At 44.6% G+C, this 20,234-nt stretch overlaps 1 protein-coding gene across 1 annotated transcript in view; it reads right to left on the bottom strand.

Moving 5' to 3' along the window:
- LOC124805594 (furin-like protease 2) overlaps positions 1 to 20,234 on the bottom strand; it is a 718,105-nt gene that overhangs the window by 404,564 nt on the left and 293,307 nt on the right. The window lies entirely within an intron of this gene.

Raw genomic sequence — 20,234 nt, 5'->3', positions numbered from 1 at the left:
TACCTGAGCACCACTTAAATCATTTGATAATTCAGAGGCTTCCTTTACCAGGCTACAGATTAGCTGGCTGTTTCTCAAGGAGTTCCTTGCGGGGTGGGGGAGCGGCTCTGTACGTAAAAAACAGTATTTCATTTAAGACCATAGACGAATCACGACACTGCACTGAACAGATATTTGAAAGTTGTGCAGCATTAGTTGAATTTAGTGAAACTAAACTTCTAATTGCTGTTGTTTATAGGTCCCCTAACTCCGACTTCAGAGCATTGTTGCTTAAGCTAGAAAGGGTTCTTGATTCACTTTGTAGGAAGTACCAGAAAGTAGTTCTATGTGGTGACTTCAATATTAATTTTGTACATGATTGTGCAAGAAAAAGGATGTTGGTAGATCTCCTAAATTCATATGATCTGATGCAAACTGTTTTTTCCAACTAGGGTGCAGAGGAACAGTAGCACAGTCATAGACATTATTTTTATTCATTCTTCATTACTAGATGGGCATTCTGTTAGTAAAAGGGTGAATGGCCTTTCACACCATGATGCACAAATTTTAACACTAAAAGGATTTTGTACTCTAACCAATGTCGTATTTAATTACAAACTACGTAGGAAAGTTAATCCAACAGCAACAGAGAGTTTTTCAAAACTTGTCAAAGAACAAGAGTGGCAAGATGTTTATAGTGCCGATAATATAGTTGATAAATACAATGCTTTCCATAACACATTTCTCATGCTCTTTGAGAGTGGCTTTCCATTAGAACTTTCTAAATGGGGTACTAGCAGTAATGGACAGCCCGGTTGGCTGACTAGTGGGATAAGGATATCATGTAGAACAAAGCGGGAATTATAACAAAATGTTAGAAGTAGTCACAATCAAGCTACAGCAGCCCATTACAAACAGTATTTTAAGGTGCTTAAAAATATTATTAGCAAGGCAAAAAGTATGTGGTATGCAAATGGAGTAGCTAAATCACAGGATAAAATTAAAACCACATGGTCAGTTGTGAAGGAAGTGTCTGGTCAGCAGCACAAGGTTGACGATATAAAGTCAGTTTGCAGTAATAATATTTCTGTTACTGATAAATCAGATATATGTACAGTATTTAATAACCATTTTCTGAGCATTGATGGTAAATTAAATAAAAATTTAGTATCTACAGGAAATCATATAAATTTCTTAGCAAATGCCTTTCCGAGATTGACGTCTGAAATACTTCTCTGTGATACAGACAAGAGGGAGATTGAGACAACAATCTAATCACTGAAGACTAAGGACTCTCACGGTTGTACTGTGCTGCACATGTTAGCCCTGTATTTTGCCATATTTGTAATTTTTCCTTTAGGAATGGTCAGTTTCCTGAGCGATTAAAGTACTCAGTAGTAAAGCTGGTTTATAAAAGGGGAGAAAGGGATAATGTAGATAATTTTAGACCTATTTCTATGCCATCAGTGTTTGCAAAAGTTATCGCAAAGGCTGTGTATGTAAGGTTAATTGATCATTTTAAATCACACGATTTGCTATCAAATGTACTGTTCGGCTTTAGAAGTCGTTTGACAACTGATAATGCTATATTCTCTTTTCTCGGTGAGGTACTGGATGGGCTAAACAAAAAGTTTCGAACGCTAGGCGTATTTTTTGATTTAACAAAGACATTTGACTGTGTTGATCACACAATATTGCTCCAGAAGTTGGACCATTACGAATAAGGCAAGTAGCTCACAATTGGTTCACCTCTTACTTTAGCAACAGGCAGCAAAAGGTCATTATTCACAATGTTGATAACGGCTGTGATGTGGGATCTGAGTGGGGTACTGTCAAGTGGGGGGTGCCCCAGGAATCAGTGTTGGGGCCGCTCCTGTTCCTTACTTATATAAATGATATGCCCTCTAGTATTATGGGTAACTCTAAAATATTTCTGTTTGCTGATGACACTAGCTTGGTAGTAAAGGTTGTTGTGTGCAACATTGGCTCGGTTTCAAGTAGAGCAGTACATGACCTCAGTTCATGGCTTGTAGAAAATAAACTAACGTTAAATCACAGTAAGACTCAGAATGAGATTTTCACTCTGCAGCGGAGTGTGCGCTGATATGAAACTTCCTGGCCGATTAAAACTGTGTGCCCGACCGAGACTCGAACTCGGGACCTTTGCCTTTCGCGGGCAAGTGCTCTACCAACTGGGCTACCGAAGCACGACTCACGCCCGGTACCCACAGCTTTACTTCTGCCAGTACCTCGTCTCCTACCTTCCAAACTTTACAGAAGCTCTTCTGCGAACCAGAAGAGCTTCTGTAAAGTTTGGAAGGTAGGAGACGAGGTACTGGCAGAAGTAAAGCTGTGGGTACCGGGCGTGAGTCGAGCTTCGGTAGCTCAGTTGGTAGAGCACTTGCCCGCGAAAGGCAAAGGTCCCGAGTTCGAGTCTCGGTCCGGCACACAGTTTTAATCGGCCAGGAAGTTTCATATCAGCGCACACTCCGCTGCAGAGTGAAAATCTCATTCTGGAAACATCCCCCAGGCTGTAGCTAAGCCATGTCTCCACAATATCCTTTCTTTCAGGAGTGCTAGTTCAGCAAGGTTCGCAGAAGAGCTTCTGTAAAGTTTGGAAGGTAGGAGACGAGGTACTGGCAGAAGTAAAGCTGTGGGTACCGGGCGTGAGTCGTGCTTCGGTAGCTCAGTTGGTAGAGCACTTGCCCGCGAAAGGCAAAGGTCCCGAGTTCGAGTCTCGGTCGGGCACACAGTTTTAATCTGCCAGGAAGTTTCACAGTAAGACTCAGTTTTTACAGTTCCTAACACACAATTCAACAAAACCTGACGTTTTAATCTCACAGAACGGGCATATGATTAGTGAAACTGAACAGTTCAAATTCCTAGGTGTTGAGATAGATAGTAAGCTGTCGTGGAAACCCCACGTTCAGGATCTTGTTCAAAGACTTAATACTGCCATTTTCACTATTCGAACGGTATCGAAAACGAGTGATATTTCGACACGTAAATTAGTCTACTTTGCTTATTTTCATTCACTTATGTCGTATGGTATTACGTTTTGGGGTAACTCTTCCCATTCTAGAAGGATATTTTTGGCTCAGAAACGGGCAATAAGTGGTGTGAGTTCACGAACCTCTTTTCGACGTCTGTTCACGAGTCTGGGTATTTTGACATTGGCCTCTAAATATGTATATTCCTTATTGCCTTTTCTTGTTATCAATATTAGTTTATTTCCAAGAATAAGCAGCTTTCACTCGGTTAATACTCGGCAGAAATCAAACCTCCATTTGGATCGGACTTCCTTAACTCTTGTGCAAAAAGGTGTGCAGTATACTGCTGCATCCATTTTCAATAAGCTGCCACTCGAATTCAAAAATCTTAGCAGTAATCCACGCGCTTTCAAATCTAAACTGAAGAGTTTCCTCATGGGTCACTCCTTCTATTCTGTCGAGGAGTTCCTTGAAAAATTAAGATGATTCTCATTGTATTGCTGATAGCGTTTGCTTAAACTTATGGACTGATTTTTTTTCAGGTTCATGAACATTTATTTTTATCTGTTACTACATTTTAAGCTGTAAGTTCATGTACTGACACGTTCCATGACCTTGGAGATTTGCTCCTCAATTTGGTCCTACGGAACTTGACATTTAAATAAATAAATAAATAAATAAAACAAGAGTGTAGTCATGACGTCATTCTCGAATGGGACGTTTTGGAAGCGTCTCAGGCAGTTTGTGGTCGCTCGAAGATTATGTTAGACGAGATGAGATACTGTGGCCAGGAAGATGCGCATCCGAGTGTGTGGAGACTATGTGTGCTGGATTAAGTGATCATTCCTGCAGTCAGCACTAGAAAGGTAACTGTCACGCGTCATGCCATGCATCAACCCATGGATCTTGCAGTGGAATGTAAAAGAAGCAGACCACTGTAGAATAACTTGGTCATCTCAGCCTCCGCCGTCTCGTTTAAGAACGGATTCGGTGAATTGGGGATAGTTAACTGTTGTCGCAGATCCTTCCAAGACGCATGTGCGTAGCAAACGCTGAGCGTCATAGAAACCTCCAATGCCGAGTCTGTGGGCGAAATTGGCGCTACTACTATGAGACAAGATCTTCTATCTCGACTATCACCAGGTCCCACTAAGGAACAACAGGGGAAGCTACTTGCCATTCTTCAAGAGTTCTCTGAATGCTTCAATCCACAGGTGAAGAGCATATTAGACAAATCGACGGTGAAGCTCTGGATTAGCACTGGAGACCATCAACCAATAAGCCAGAGAGCATACCGTGTTTCAGCAACGGAACGTCGAATAATTCGCGGCGAGGTAGAGAAAATGATGAAGAATGACATATTTCAGTCTTCGTAAAGCCTATGGTCGTCACCAGAGGTCCTCGTCAGGAAGAAGGATGGCAGTTGGAGCTTTTGTGTTGATTACAGGAAGCTTAATAAGATAACTAAAAAGGACGTTTACCCTCTTCCACGAATTGACGATACACTAGATTGTCTGAAGAGGGTTAAGTTTATCTCAACCATGGACATGTACTCGGGATACTGGCAAATCGAAATAGATGAGGCTGATCGTGAGAAAACTGCAGTCATCATCCCTGAGGGTCTGTGTAATTTTAAGGTAATGCCGTTCGGTTTGTATAATGCACCAGCAACTTTTGAACGGATGATGGATAATCTTCTAGGGCACCTGAAGCGGACGTTGTACCTTTGTTATTTAGATGACGTTATAGTATTCTCATAGACATTTGATGAGCATTTAAAAAGACTCAGGAAAGTTCTTGTCTCCAGCAAGGCGGACTGAAAATTCAAGAAAGTATGTCTTTGGAGCAAAAGAAATCAAAATACATGGACAGCTTGTGTCAAACGAAAGTGTGCGGCCAGACCCAGAGAAGGTGAGATCTTCAACGGAATTTCCTATTCCTAAAAGTATTAGAGATGTGAGAAGCTCCCTTGGATTACGTTCTTATTACCGTCGTTTTATCAAAGTCTCTTGTATCAGATCCAGGCCAATGATAAATGCATCTTGGGTGGCGCTCAACAAGCTTCTATCGATCTGCTGCGAAAAGTTCTGACGACTGACCCTGTACTTGATCTGTATAATGAGAGAGCACCTACAGAACTACACACAGCGAGTTTGGGATCATTGCTGTTCTGGTGCAAATTTCGGATGGAAAAGAGAAGGTTATAGCCTATGCTTTTAGGACACTTTTAAAATCTGAGAGAAACTCTTCAACTACAGAAGGAGAATGTCTTGCTGTGATCTGGGCCACGTGCAAATTTCGACAGTATCTCTTTGGAAGGCCATTCACAGTTGTTACAGACCATCATTCACTTTGTTGGTTGACATGCCTTAAGGATCCAACACGACGACTCGACAGGTGGGCACTACGCCTTCAAGAGTATGACATAACCATAGTGTACAAAAGTGGAAGGAAACACCGAGATGACGACTGTCTCTCAAGAAGTCCTTTGCAAGACGATCAAGTCTTTGATGAAGATAGTGTCTCGCCGCACTCCAGGATCTCTCTGTTGAGCAGAAGAAGGACGCCCAGATATCTCAAATTATGCTAGCCGTAAATCGATCAGAGGATGTGAAAGCACAATTTAAGGTAGCTAATGGAATACTTTGCAAGAAAAACTTTGATCCGTTGGGAAAGAGGTGGCTTCCAGTGATTCCTAAAGACATTCGCTTCAATGTTCTCCAGAAATTCCATGACATACGTAAGGCCGGACATTTAGGATTTATTAAGACATACGATAGAACCCGCAAGAGATTTTTCGGCCAGGTTTATTTAGGAGTGTACGTCATTATGTGTCCCACTGTCTAGAGTGCCATAGGTGAAAGCCAGTTCCTCAGAAACCACCTGGCCGACTCATACCAATTCCACCAGCCGTAACGCATTTCCAGCATTTTGGGATTGACCTCCTCGGACGATTTACTACGTCTGCTAGTGGCAATAGATGGATTATTGTTTGCACTGATTATCTGACACGCTATGCCATTACAAAAGCCGTGAGAAAAGCCGAAGCATTCGAGGTAGCCAAATTCATCGTGGAAGACACTGTATTAAAACATGGTCTACATCTACATCTACATCTACATTTATACTCCGCAAGCCACCCAAAGGTGTGTGGTGGAGGGCACTTTACGTGCCACTGTCATTACCTCCCTTTCCTGTTCCAGTCGCGTATGGTTCGCGGGAAGAACGACTGGCGCTCTAATTTCTCTAATTTTACATTCGTGATCTCCTCGGGAGATATAAGTAGGGGGAAGCAATATATTCGATACCTCATCCAGAAACGCACCCTCTCGAAACCTGGCAAGCAAGCTACACCGCGATGCAAGAGCGCCTCTCTTGCAGAGTCTGCCACTTGAGTTTGTTAAACATCTCCGTAACGCTATCACGGTTACCAAATAACCCTGTGACGAAACGCGCCGCTCTTCTTTGGATGTTCTCTATCTCCTCCGTCAACCCTATCTGGTACGGATTCCACACTGATGAGCAACACTCACGTATATGTCGAACGAGTGTTCTGTAAGCCACCTCCTTTGTTGATGGACTACATTTTCTAAGGACTCCCCCAATGAATCTCAACCTGGTACCCGCCTTACCAACAATTAATTTTATATGATCATTCCACTTCAAATCGTTCCGCACGCATACTTCCAGATATTTTACAGAAGTAACTGCTGCCAGAGCGCGCTCTATTTTCTCTAATTTTACATTTGTGATCTCCTCGGGAGGTATAAGTAGGGGGAAGCAATATATTCGATACCTCATCCAGAAACGCACCCTCTCGAAACCTGGCGAGCAAGCTACACCGCGATGCAGAGCGCCTCTCGTGCAGAGTCTGCCACTTGAGTTTGTTAAACATCTCCGTAACGCTACCACGGTTACCAAATAACCCTGTGACGAAACGCGCCGCTCTTCTTTGCATCTTCTTTATCTCCTCCGACAACCCGATCTGGTACGGATCCTACACTGATGAGCAACACTCAAGTATATGTCGAACGAGTGTTTCGTAAGCCACTTCCTTTGTTGATGGACTACATTTTCTAAGGACTCTCCCAATGAATCTCAACCTGGTACCCGCCTTACCAACAATTAATTTTATATGATCATTCCACCTCAAATCGTTCCACACGCATAGTCCCAGATATTTTACAGAAGTAACTGCTGCCAGTGTTTGTTCCGCTATCATATAATCATACAATAAAGGATCCTTCTTTCTATGTATTCGCAATACAGTACATTTGTCTATGTTAAGGGTCAGTAGCCACTCCCTGCACCAAGTGCCTATCCGCTGCAGATCTTCCTGCATTTCGCTACAATTTTCTAATACTGCAACTTCTCTGTATACTACAGCATCATCCGCGAAAAGCCGGATGGAACTTCCGACACTATCTACTAGGTCATTTATATATATTGTGAAAAGCAATGGTCCCATAACACTCCCCTGTGGCACGCCAGAGGTTACTTTAACGTCTGTAGACGTCTCTCCATTGATAACAACATGCTGTGTTCTGTTTGCTAAAAACTCTTCAATCAAGCCACACAGCTGGTCTGATATTCCGTAGGCTCTTACTTTGTTTATCAGGCGACAGTGCGGAACTGTATCGAACGCCTTCCGGAAGTCAAGAAAAATAGCATCTACCTGGGAGCCTGTATCTAATATTTTCTGGGTCTCATGAACAAATAAAGCGAGTTGGGTCTCACACGATCGCTGTTTCCGGAATCCATGTTGATTCCTACATAGTATATTCTGGGTTTCCAAAAACGACATGATACTCGAGCAAAAAACATGTTCTAAGATTCTACAACAGATCGACGTCAGAGATATAAGTCTATAGTTTTGCGCATCTGCTCGACGACCCATCTTGATGACTGGGAATACCTGTGCTCTTTTCCAATCATTTGGAACCTTCCATTCCTCTAGGACTTTCCTCTGTTGAGTGATTCCAGTTGCTTTTCTATTCCTTGGACACTTATTTCGATGTCAGCAATTTTTTTGTTTGTGCGAGGATTTAGAGAAGGAACTGCAGTGCGGTCTTCCTCTGTGAAACAGCTTTGGAAAAAGGTGTTTAGTATTTCAGCTTTACGCGTGTCATCCTCTGTTTCAATGCCATCATCGTCCCGGAGTGTCTGGATATACTGTTTCGAGCCACTTACTGATTTAACGTAAGGCCAGAACGTCCTAGGATTTTCTGTGAAGTCGGTACATAGAATTTTACTATCGAATTCACTGAACGCTTCACGCATAGCCCTCCTTACGCTAACTTTGACATCGTTTAGCTTCTGTTTGTCTGAGAGGTTTTGGCTGCGTTTAGACTTGGAGTGGAGCTCTCTTTGCTTTCGCAGTGGTTTCCTAACTTTGTGGTTGCACCACGGTGGGTTTTTCCCGTCCCTCACAGTTTTACTCGGCACGTACCTGTCTATAACGCATTTTATGATTGCCTTGAACTTATTCCATAAACACTCAACATTGTCAGTGTCGGAACAGAAATTTTCGGTTTGATCTGTTAGGTAGTCTGAAATCTGCCTTCTATTACTCTTGCTAAACAGATAAACCTTCCTCCCTTCTTTTATATTCCTATTAACTTCCAAATTCAGGGATGCTGTAACGGCCTTATGATCACTAATTCCCTGTTCTGCACATACAGAGTCGAAAAGTTCGGGTCTGTTTGTTATCAGTAGGTCCAAGATGTTATCTCCACGAGTCGGTTCTCTATTTAATTAATCGAGGTAATTTTCGGATAGTGCACTCAGTATAATGTCACTCGATGCTCTGTCCCTACCACCCGTCCAAAACATCTGAGTGTCCCAGCCTATATCTGGTAAATTGAAATCTCCACCTAAGACTATAACATGCTGAGAATATTTATGTGAAATGTATTCCAAATTTTCTCTCAGTTGTTCTGCCACTAATGCTGCTGAGTCGGGAGATCGGTAAAAGGAGCCAATTATTAACCTAGCTCGGTTGTTGACTGTAACCTCCACCCATAATAATTCACAGGATAAACTACTACTAACAGCGACGAACACTCCACCACCGGTTGCATGCAATCTATCCTTTCTAAACACCGTCTGTACCTTTGTAAAAATTTCGGCAGAATTTATCGCTGGCTTCAGCCAGCTTTCTGTACCTATAACGATTTCAGCTTCGGTGCTTTCTATCAGCGCTTGAAGTTCCGGTACTGTACCAACGCATCTTCGACAGTTTACAATTACAATACCGATTGCTGCTTGGTCCTCGCATGTCCTGACTTTGCCCCGCACCCGTTGAGGCTGTTGCCGTTTCTGTACTTGCCCAAGGCCATCTAACCTAAAAAACCGCCCAGCCCACGCCACACAACCCCTGCTACCCGTGTAGCCGCTTGTTGCGTGTAGTGGACTCATGACCTATCCAGCAGAACCCGTAACCCCACCACCCTGTGGCGCAAGTCGAGGAATCTGCAGCCCACACGGTCGCAGAACCGTCTCTGCCTCTGATTCAGACCCTCCACTCGCCTCTGTACCAAAGGTCCGCAGTCAGTCCTGTCGACAATGCTGGAGATGGTGAGCTCTGCTTTCATCCCGCTAGCGAGACTGGCAGTCTTCACCAAATCAGATAGCCGCCGGAAGCCAGAGAGGATTTCCTCGGATCCATAGCGACACACATCATTGGTGCCGACATGAGCGACCACCTGCAGATGGGTGCACCCTGTACCCTTCATGGCATCCGGAAGGACCCTTTCCACATCTGGAATGACTCCCCCCGGTATGCACACCGAGTGCACATTGGTTTTCTTCCCCTCTCTAGCTGCCATGGTGCCTTGGTGCCACAAGGTCGTTAATTACGGATCGAGGGAAAGTTTTTCAATCGAATCTTGTGACAGAGATAAACCGTCGGTGCAACATTACTCATCACATGACGACTGTCTACCATCAGCAAACTGACGGGATTACTGAACGCCTTAATAAGATCTTGGCCGACCCGACATGCTATCAATGTTCGTCAGCGTTGAGCAGAGCAATTGCGATGAGGTTGCTACCTTTCTTGACTTTTGCCTACTATACCGCCAAGCAAGACACCACAGGATTTACGCCATTTCTCCTGGTGCGTGGTCGTGACGACGACGATGGACACTGTGTTTCCGTTACATCCTGATGACGTGGAAGACGACTAGCCTACTAAGTTATTCATTTTGGTAGTGTCTATAGTCTAACCTCATTGAATTTCAAGCGTATATCTTCATTTCTTAATACTTACGTGTCCCATTTCCTTGTGCCATGTTTTATCCTTACCAGTTTCTTAAACTTCAATCTTCTTGGGTACGCCTCACCGAAGCGTTTCTGATTTCGGAATCTCTGTGTGACAGTGTTGTAATGTACTTGGAATCTCGACTATCTTTCGACCATTTTAATTTATATCTCCTACTCTTGTGATTTTTTAGCAAAGTATTTGTTGTTCCTAGACGAAGTCTATTGCACAACACATTTAAAATTAGTCTTTCGCCTCTCTCGTTCCTACTACCAATTCCCTTTCTCCCGTGATCCACCTACTTCTTCCCCTATAGCAGATTTACAATCTTCCATGACATACAGAATTGACACGTAATTACCCTCCATATTTTCATTTTTTACTTGCGATGTCCTCCTGCATACCTGAACTATTGTTGGTGTTTGTTTGCTGGTAGAACAAACTGTCACTGACTCTTCACAGTAACTCTGTTTCTGCCCTACCATCCCGTTGATAACGAATGCTACTATCACTACTCCATTTTCCGTTGTTGTTGAAATTATCCTGTATTCTTCTTACCAGAAATCCTTGTCTTCTTTCCATTTCGCTCCGCTGACCCCCACAATATTTACATTGTACCTTAGCATTTCCTCTTTCAGAATTATAGCTTCCCTACCAAATTCAAACTTCTGACATTCCACGACCCGACTCGTAGAACGTTAACACTTCTATGGTTAATCAGTCTTTTGCCCGTGGACACGTTCCGCCTATCAGTCCCCCTCCGGAGATACGAATGGGGAACCAGTCCGGAATCTTTTGACAATGGAGACATCATAACGACATTTTTCGATTATAGACCACATATCCGGTGGATACGAATTGCATGAGTTTAATGCAGTGGTATCCGTTGCTTTCTGCGTCTTTACGCCATTGATCACTGCTGATTCTTCCGCCTATTAGGATAAATTTATTGCCGTAAGGGCAAGAGTCCCCTGAATCTCTGCCCTCCTACCTGACAATGCTGTTGACTGAACGAGGGCTACTTGTTACACCGGAAGCGTTCTGTTGCTATTGCTAATGATTTTATTCAGATTTTAGGCAGTGGCGAAGTTCGAACCCGTGAATCAGTATGAGTTGGTAAGTAATCAGACACGAAACCTCTAGACCACTCTTCAGCACGATTCTCTTAAATTCCAGTCTTCTCATCATCAGTATTAACTATGGAGTGTGTCTATACCTACTCTTTGGTATGCATTACAGTCTAATATATGATTTCGGAATATCTGGCTGATCATGATGTAATCCACCCCGAGTCTCCCTGTGCCTCTGAGTCTCTTCCAAATATACCTACTTCTCAGACTCTGGAACACAGCATTTTCTATTGCCACCTGAAATTTATTGCAGAATCATTTAGCGTATATCCTCTCTCATTTCTAGTGCTTCTCTCCTAGTGTCTAGCTCCTCCTGGTGAATTCTTTCCCGTAAACTTTTCTTCTATTGGTTCCCTTATGACTGCGATCCAAACCCACATGTTTCATAGATTTTCGTAAACCTTTACATACTGAGTTACCCGTTCAGTATCTTCATAACTTGCTCTATCTCTTCATATTTTGCATGTGACTTCGTCATATATAACTCAAACGGTTGCCTGTCGAATATGATTATGACAGCCCTATCAGAGAACTGTCCACAGTACCTAATTCTTCCCCTAGTTTCTTGTTCATCATGAATCTTACTCCCATCGTAGTATTTTTCGCTGTTGTTGATATTACCGTATACTCGTCTTACAGATAGCCTTACATTCTTTTCATTTCACTTCATTGACACCCACTGTGTGCAGACTGAGCTTTAGCATTTCACCTTTCCGATTTTCTAGCTCTCCTATTAGGCTTAAACTTCCGATGTTTCATAATCCGACTCGTAGAATGTTATCCGTTCATTTTTTCATAGTCACCTGCCTCTTGGCAGGCCACTCCCGGAAATCCGAATGTGAGACTATAGTGGAATCTTTTGCCATTGGGGAGATCATTGTGACAAAATGAAATTTTCAGTATGCAGTGGAGTGCGCGCTGATATGAAACTTCCTGGCAGATTGAAACTGTGTGCAGGACCGAGACACAAGGGGACCTTTGCCTTTCGTGGACAAGTGCTCTCCCACTTATTTTTTATTATGAAACTTCCCGGGAAATCAAAACTGTGCCGGACCGAGACTCGAACTCGGGACCTTTGCCTTTCGCTGGCTAGTGCTCTACCATCCTTTTTTATTTTATTTTTTAAATTTTTTTCGTACCATTTTACACGACTTCTTTTCTAATTTTTTTTTTCTAATTTCATGCTTTATGCGAGCGGTCGTCTTAACCGCTTTTTTTATTTATATTGTACATTTAAACAGGAACTATAGAAAACGAAAAAACTACCTTTTTCTTGGTGTTTCAGAATGACACTATAACAATTTCTTTATATAATCTGCAATGATAACTATAAATCAGACTGACGTAAGATTAACATTGTCATAAGTAGTAACCTTTGGAACGTAAACATACGTCAGAAATTAAAAAAAAATACACACACACAATAAAATTACGTTAGAAAGAAAGACTTCTCCAACTATGCGTCAAATTCCAATGAATACCTTTCACAGATTAAAGCAAATCCTGGTTCACATATAACATTTAAGGGAAGTTAAATTTCGGTAACAATCACTGCCTTGTCATAGCACAAACAATATTTCTGTATTGTTTGAAGCTAGTAAACTGAACATTATTCTCGCATTGCATATTAAAAAGAAAGAAACACATATCTCAATGGAGAAGCGTATTTCCAATCACCCATGCTGTTCTGTCATATGGATATGTCTTCTCGCAAGCACGATGTATCCACCTATCCTTATCTTCCGTTCATGCTTCCTTCGCATCGATAATTTAACTTCTCCTACCCTGGACGTTCCAGCTATGCGGGGGCTCTTGAAACGCGCTCCATAGGAAGTTAATGAAATACTGTCGGCATTTCGGATTGTTATCGATCTTTAGACGTCGCTCCTGTAAAAAGGTCCAAAAGTCCATGACGTTCTTTGGGCCATCTGGGAACAAATAGAGCACCGTCTGGCCTCGAAGCCACGTTAAGGCATGCCTTTTTCTTTATGTGGGCAGTAAGTCCCGTCCGGAAAGGTTATAATCCAAGATTTAATGTTGTTTTGTCCCATTCTGACAAAGGAAGCGATCATTCGTGTCACTAAAAGCCACACTTCTATCGAGGGGCCGCATATGAGGCGGTTTTCATCTTTGTCCAGAGTTTGGAACTGAGGGCACAATGGTGAAAGTGTCATATGAATCGCATCGAGTCTGGATCGGGTGACATTTTTACCATTAACTGTACTACGGTGCTCGTGTCTCTGTGTCTAAGGAAACATGGTGTATCGATCGCCATACTACTTGCCAATTGATATGTGGATGCTTCCTCTCAACAGGATTGCTGTGTCGTCCGGTCGTTAGTATCCGATATAGGTCATGCGCCGTTGCAGGTCTGGTTTCCGACAGAGCCTTCTGAACGTACTGTACTCTATAAGAAAAGTACGTATATGCTGGAGTGACTGGGAAATGCGCTGGACCGCCACTGGCGCCATTCGAGAAACTGGTGCCAGTTCTTCTGTTAAGATTCCTGTCAGACAAGTCTGATTTCATCCCCACAGTTTTAACATTGTGCTGATATATAGTACCACCGCTCGTTCACGAACATAGGCAAGACCAAGTCCACCTCTACTAACAGGGAGGGTAAGGGCGTCGTATCTTACTTTAAACAGTAGACCTGCACACACAAAGGGACCGAACGCAGCCAGTATTTGTCGTGATATCGTCACCGGCATTTGGAGCACTTTAGGAAAATGCGCAATTCGTGACGCAAGGTAGATGTTAATATACGTGACCCACTGGATAATGTCAAATGCTCGTGTGATGTTCCCTCTAACGCCCGTTCGGATTGACTGTAGTAGTCTCTTATAGTTGTACGCTGCTGTGCGACGTACGTCGTTGGTAAAACCAATACCTAGGCATTTCAAACTATCCATGAGCCTTAATGGTGCTACAAATTCTTCCGTTGGTCTAACACCAATATTCATCGCCCATATTTATACGGCTGCCAGTGGCCGTTCCATATTTGCGTATCCGGTCTAAAGCCACACTCATATCGTTTTCACTCCGTACTATCAAAACCAGGTCATCCACATATCATTTGCTCGCAAATATGTATCTTCGCTAAGTCAGTCCAGTCAAGCGGTGTCATAGGCCGCAAAGTAACGGGTCGAGAGCCAGGGCATATAATGTCGTTGATAAGGGACATGCTTGTCTGATCGATCTCGCTACGACTAGAGATTTTATCGTAGTCTATTGACAAGCGCTTTGGAGGGGGCATTGCTGAGTAGCCGCATCACGACAGCGATAAATGGTCGTGGAAATCGCATGTGTGTCAGGACTTCTGCTAGATATTTATGGCTAACTCTTTCAAAGGCTTGATCAAAATCTATTAAATCTAGTGCTGCACGGAGGCGGCACGTCTTTGCTAGGACGATCAAATCGCGGTATTCAACAAGTGCCGTCCAGATCAAGTGAGAGTACTTGCTGCAATACTCTTCGGACGCGTGCTGCTAATAATCTGGTGAATATTTTAAAGTCGCAGTTAAGGGGCGTCAGTGGTCGGCAGTCCCGTATTCTTGTACCACCCGAGCGTTTGTGAAATGGGATAATCAGCCACTCCACAAAAGCCGGCGGTAAGATAGTAGTCCATCGTGGTGCGATCGCAAATCTAAAGGTCCTGCAAAATTCCAGAAGGAGGGCATCAGGTCCCGCTGATTTGTTCATCGCTCTCCTACCAATGGCCTCCGTCACTTCCTCCTCTGTAATCTGCCCCATCAGTTGTGCTTCCGCCTCTGGATCAATGGTGCCGAAAATCATATCTGTAACTTCGTTAATGGCCTCCATATCAGTATTCACTGCGGTGTAAAGTTGAGTGTAATGTTCTACAAAGGCATTGCCTGTTTCTTGTTGCGATATTAGGTGTCTGCCATCATCCGTATAACAACATGTGCTAGGGCTCTTCGCCGTCTTTCGTTTTCGTTAATGATGTGATACACTGATGGGCGTTCTCCTGAAACTCGATCTAGTGTCTGCACCCTCACCACCGTACCTTCGAGGTGGATATAATTTTGGCCTTTGCCCGTTGTACCGCCTGTTGCCACTCCAGAGAAGGTATTTGTTCGGCGCATTCCCATAGCACCGTGAAATAGAAGTCCATCGTCTGAATCGCCATACTGCATGCTCACGATCAAACGTTCTCATTGCACAGCCGAGAGCCGGTTTGGCGCAACCCATCCACCAACCTAGGGTCGTGGGAAACGACCGAAAGCGTCGTTCGCAAGATCTCCAAACACTTTAATGACGTCTCGACAAACTGTGTCCCGCAGGTGGGCGACGTTTATTTTCCAAAGAACGCTGCTACGACACACTTGCTGTCGCCGGAGGGACGCTGTACATATTAATGCTGTATGATCGGTATAGGCTGTGGGCCACAGCTCCATTTCGAGGACGTCCGCTTTAAGATTGCGTGTGACATATATTCGGTCGAGACAACTAGCGGAATTTGTTGTACGGGTGTACTCAGGTCAAAGGCCATGGACATGTTCCCAGATGTCAACATATGCATACTCTGCAACAACATTCGTAGTGCTGGGCATGGGGTATATCGAGGAAATTGGTTTTTCGGTGCAAATACACAATTAAAATCGCCGCCTAGGATTAATCGGTCGTTTCGAACTTGGAAGGGCGGGACAATTTCGTCTGCGAAGAAGCGGGAACGCTCTCGCCTCCTGTCTGTACCGGAAGGTACATAGCTATTTATGAGTCGTATATCAAGTACTGTCATTGCTAATCCCCGTGACGACGGTAGGTACAGTACATCCTCTGCCGTGATGCCTTCTATAACAAGTATTGCTATGCCGCTGCCAGTTTCGGAGATATGTGATATGTATTGTATTGTAATGTATTGTATGTTAACCAGGGACCTAGAAACGACGAGCGTAACCCCTATGTTTGCGTGGTAGAGTAATGGTGGTGTACGCATACGTGGAGAACTTGTTTGCGCAGCTATCGTCGACATAGTGTAACTGAGGCGGAATAAGGGGAACCAGCCCCCATTCGCCGAGGCAGATAGGAAACTGCCTAAAAACCATCCACAGACTGGCCGGTTCACCGGACCTCGAAACAAATCCGCCGAGCGGATTCGTGCCGGGGACCAGGCGCTCCTTCCCGCCCGGAAAGGCGCGAGTTAGACCGCACGGCCAACCGGGCGGACCGTGTGAAATGTAGGATACGTGCCCGTACAATTCATCGATGTAGGAGGACGATGTCGATGTCCGCTGCTTGGAGCATGTCTTTGAGTAATGACATCTTAATCTGCGACCGTATGTTATTGATATTCATAAAAACAAACCGATATGCTTGTCTTCGTTCCGTTGCATGTATTTCAGCCATAGGAGCTTAAGCCGTCTGCTATTGTACTGGCACGTTACGTGACCCCGTCCTGCCCGCCGTTGTTAGTTATAGGTTGATCTGTAGAGGGGCGCCACCCCCACCGTGTCACCAGTTGCGACTGTCGGTTAGTCCCCTTCATAATCATCAGCCCCGTCTCTCTGTGGCTCCCCTTCTAATACTTTGGAGTGGCAGTGGACTGCAGGTTGCCGTGCGTTGTCAAGTTCTTCAGATCACTTTTGACGTATACTGCTGTCGAGACGGTGGTGTTCTAGATGAGGAAGTTCGGGATCCTTTGTAAGGTGGCCGTCTTCCTCAGTCGTTTTTTGATCGCCGTCCTGCATACGTATTAAGGAGTCCTCCGACGGGGTTAGACGTCGTCTATTGCGCCGTTTCGGAGACCGTTGCTTATGCGTGTGCGTTACCACTGTAGTTGGACACGAAGGCAGCCGTTGGCACATTTCGACTGTCGATGACCATTTGCTAATCTGATCTCTGGTTGAAATGGTTAAAATGGCTCTGAGCTCTATGGGACTTAACATCTGAGGTCATCAGTCCCCTAGAACTTAGAACTACTTAAACCTAACTAACCTAAGGACATCACACACATCCATGCCCGAGGCAGGATTCGAACCTGCGACCGTAGCGGTCACGCGGTTCCAAACTGACGCGCTTAGAACCGCACGGCCACACCGGCCGGCTGATCTCTGGTGCTCTAGTGCTGTTGGTATCGATCGGTGTTGCTCGGGGGGCGGGGGGGGGGGGGGGGGGGGGGTCGCCGCCGTCACCCTGCACGTACCGTCATACGCCGTCGTCGGCTTTTCGACTGGCCTGTCCAGCTGTTGGGCGCTGTTACTTTTCGGTGTGGCGCCCTTCCGGAACATATTTGCATATGTGAGAGGGAGAGACATCGCCACAGGTGTTGCTAGAGATTCACTTGACGGTGTCTGTACAATTCTTCGTTGGAGACACGCTGAGTGAAGGTGGCCTTCCTGACCACAACCTGAGCAAGTTTTCGGCTGACCGTCGTAAATGACTATCGCTCTGCAGCCTCCAATTGTGAGATAAGACGTTACATGTTTTGGTAGCTCGATGCCTATTTGTCGCTCACCAATAAGTACTGGTTACATCGTAAAGGTTGTCAATTTTTCTTCTATGTGATTAAGTACCCATCTGTAGGTTTGTAGCTCATTAACCACGACCTCAGCCGGAACCTCAAATGGTAGCTCAAATACTCTTACAGTTCTCTGTCCACGTCCCGCATGATCAATTGCTACAGTTCTGACATGGCCGTCTGCATGTTTAAAAAATCTTTATGGTCGCGAACGATCATATCACACACCGTGTCGTGTCCAGTTTGAGGTAGACCACATTGCTTGTGACAGAGAAGTTGATGCGAATCATATCTTGTGGTTCAATTTCAACTTCTTCACGTGTAAATCGTTCTATTTCAAATGCCTTCGGTCGTGCAACTTCACTATCAAAGCTGTACTAGCCGTCCGGTGTGGCCGTGCGACTCTAGGCGCTTCAGTCTGGAACCGCGTAACCGCTACGGTCGCAGGTTCGAATCCTGCCTCGGGCATGGATGTGTGTGATGTCCTTCGGTTAGTTAGGTGTAAGTAGTTCTAAATTCTAGGGGACTGATGACCACAAATGTTAAGTCCCATAGTGCTCAGAGCCATTTGAACCAAAGCTGTTCTTCATAGTAGATTGTCGGTACAAATGAGCCATTCTAATTCTAAGGCTAAAGCTCTAGCGAAGGCTAACACGAAGTAAACAACCGCGTACGGGCTAAGCACCACTGCAGGAACGTAAGCAGGCTGCTGAAAGCAGACTGCTGTCGCTTGAGCTACGCAACTACGACTTCCAGTACTGCAGGGTTCGCAGGTGAGCTTTTGTGAAGTTTGGAAGGGAGGAGACGAGGTACTGCCAGAAAAAAATGGCTCTGAGCACTATGCGACTTAACTTCTGAGGTCATCAGTCGCCTACAACTTAGAACTAATTAAACCTAACTAACCTAAGGACATCACACACATCCATGCCCGAGACAGGATTCGAACCTGCGACAGTAGCGGTCACGCGGTTCCAGACTGAAGCGCCTTTAACCGCACGGCCACACAGGCCGGCGTACTGCCAGAATCTGAAGCTGAGAGGAGGAGTCGCGGGACGTGTTTCGATAGCTCCATCCGTAGAGCACTTTCCAGCTAAAGGCAAAGAGCTGCTCGGGATTAGCCGAGGGGTCTAGGGCGCTGCAGTCGTGGACTGTGCGGCTGGTCCCGGTGGAGGTTCGAGTCCTCCCTCGGGCATGGGTGTGTGTGTTTGTCCATAGGATAAGTTAGGTTAAGTAGTGTGTAAGCTTAGGGACTGATGATCTTAGCAGTTAAGTCCCGCAAGATTTCACACACACACACACACACACAAAGGCAAAGTTGATGAGTTCATGTTTCCGTGCGTCACACAGTTTTAATCAGCCAGGAAGTTTAAAGTTTCATCATTATGACACCATTACAATTACGGGCCACATGTCCTTTGGCTACACAATGCAGTTGTTTCCCTTCTTCATCCTCAGACAGATGATTACTGCTGTTTCTTCCGCCTTTTATGGCAGTTTCTCACTCAAGGGGCAGGAGTGTACCTGATTGTCAGTAGAGAAGAATTAACAGCAATAGCCTAACATAAAAAAGCGTCGGCCCAGCGAACGTAGGCTTGTCATTGGATGTCACGCCTGTAACAGTTGAATCTGCCCAAGTCAACTACTGGTGATGCGAATTTGAGACTGAAACGCAAAGAAATAACTACAGCTATGACAATATCTGGCAGACCTCATACTGACGCAAAGGAACCGCTGAACAATGCGAAGTGTGGTTATAAACGCATGAAATTAGCGAAAGAAATTGCTTGTGTTTCCAGATTATTACCAGCAATCGATCTAGCACAATGGCTGTAGGTAGGGAGTTAAAAAAAGTGGTATACAATGGAGAAATACATCGTAATCTACATATCTTCATAGTGAAAGCTAAGCGTATACATGAGGTGCAATAAAGAGCACGCCGCTGGACTGTGGACGACTCAAATTCATTGTTTTGGAGTGACGAATCACGCTGGAACCTGTAGCAAACCGATGAAAATGCTTAGGTTTGGTGAATTCCTGTAGAACGTTACCTGGCCTCATGCGCAGTGTGAAAGGTGATCCATGGAGGGTGCAGTGTTATGGTGTGGGGCTGTTTATCGTTGCTAGATTGTGATCCGATTATTGCATTTAAGAAAATGGTAAATGTGGAAGGTCATGTACACATTTTACAGCATTGTGTACTGGTACGATAGAGGAACAGTTTGGAAGTGGTGATAGAATCAGGCTGACAACGCAGCCTGTCATAAAGCAGCATCTATGAGCAATTCTTTGGGGAAACTTTGTTCCTGAAACGGACTGGCCTGCCGTACTTGAACCCAGTGGAACTGCTTTGTGGTCAGCTAAACCGTCGCTTCCACTTCAAATTCCAGCTCATA

Source organism: Schistocerca piceifrons, chromosome 7 (genome assembly GCF_021461385.2).
Source record: "Schistocerca piceifrons isolate TAMUIC-IGC-003096 chromosome 7, iqSchPice1.1, whole genome shotgun sequence".
NCBI classification, from domain to species: Eukaryota; Metazoa; Arthropoda; class Insecta; order Orthoptera; family Acrididae; genus Schistocerca; species Schistocerca piceifrons.
Note: the sequence above shows the minus strand (reverse complement) of the source record. Positions and strands in the feature narration are given on the sequence as shown.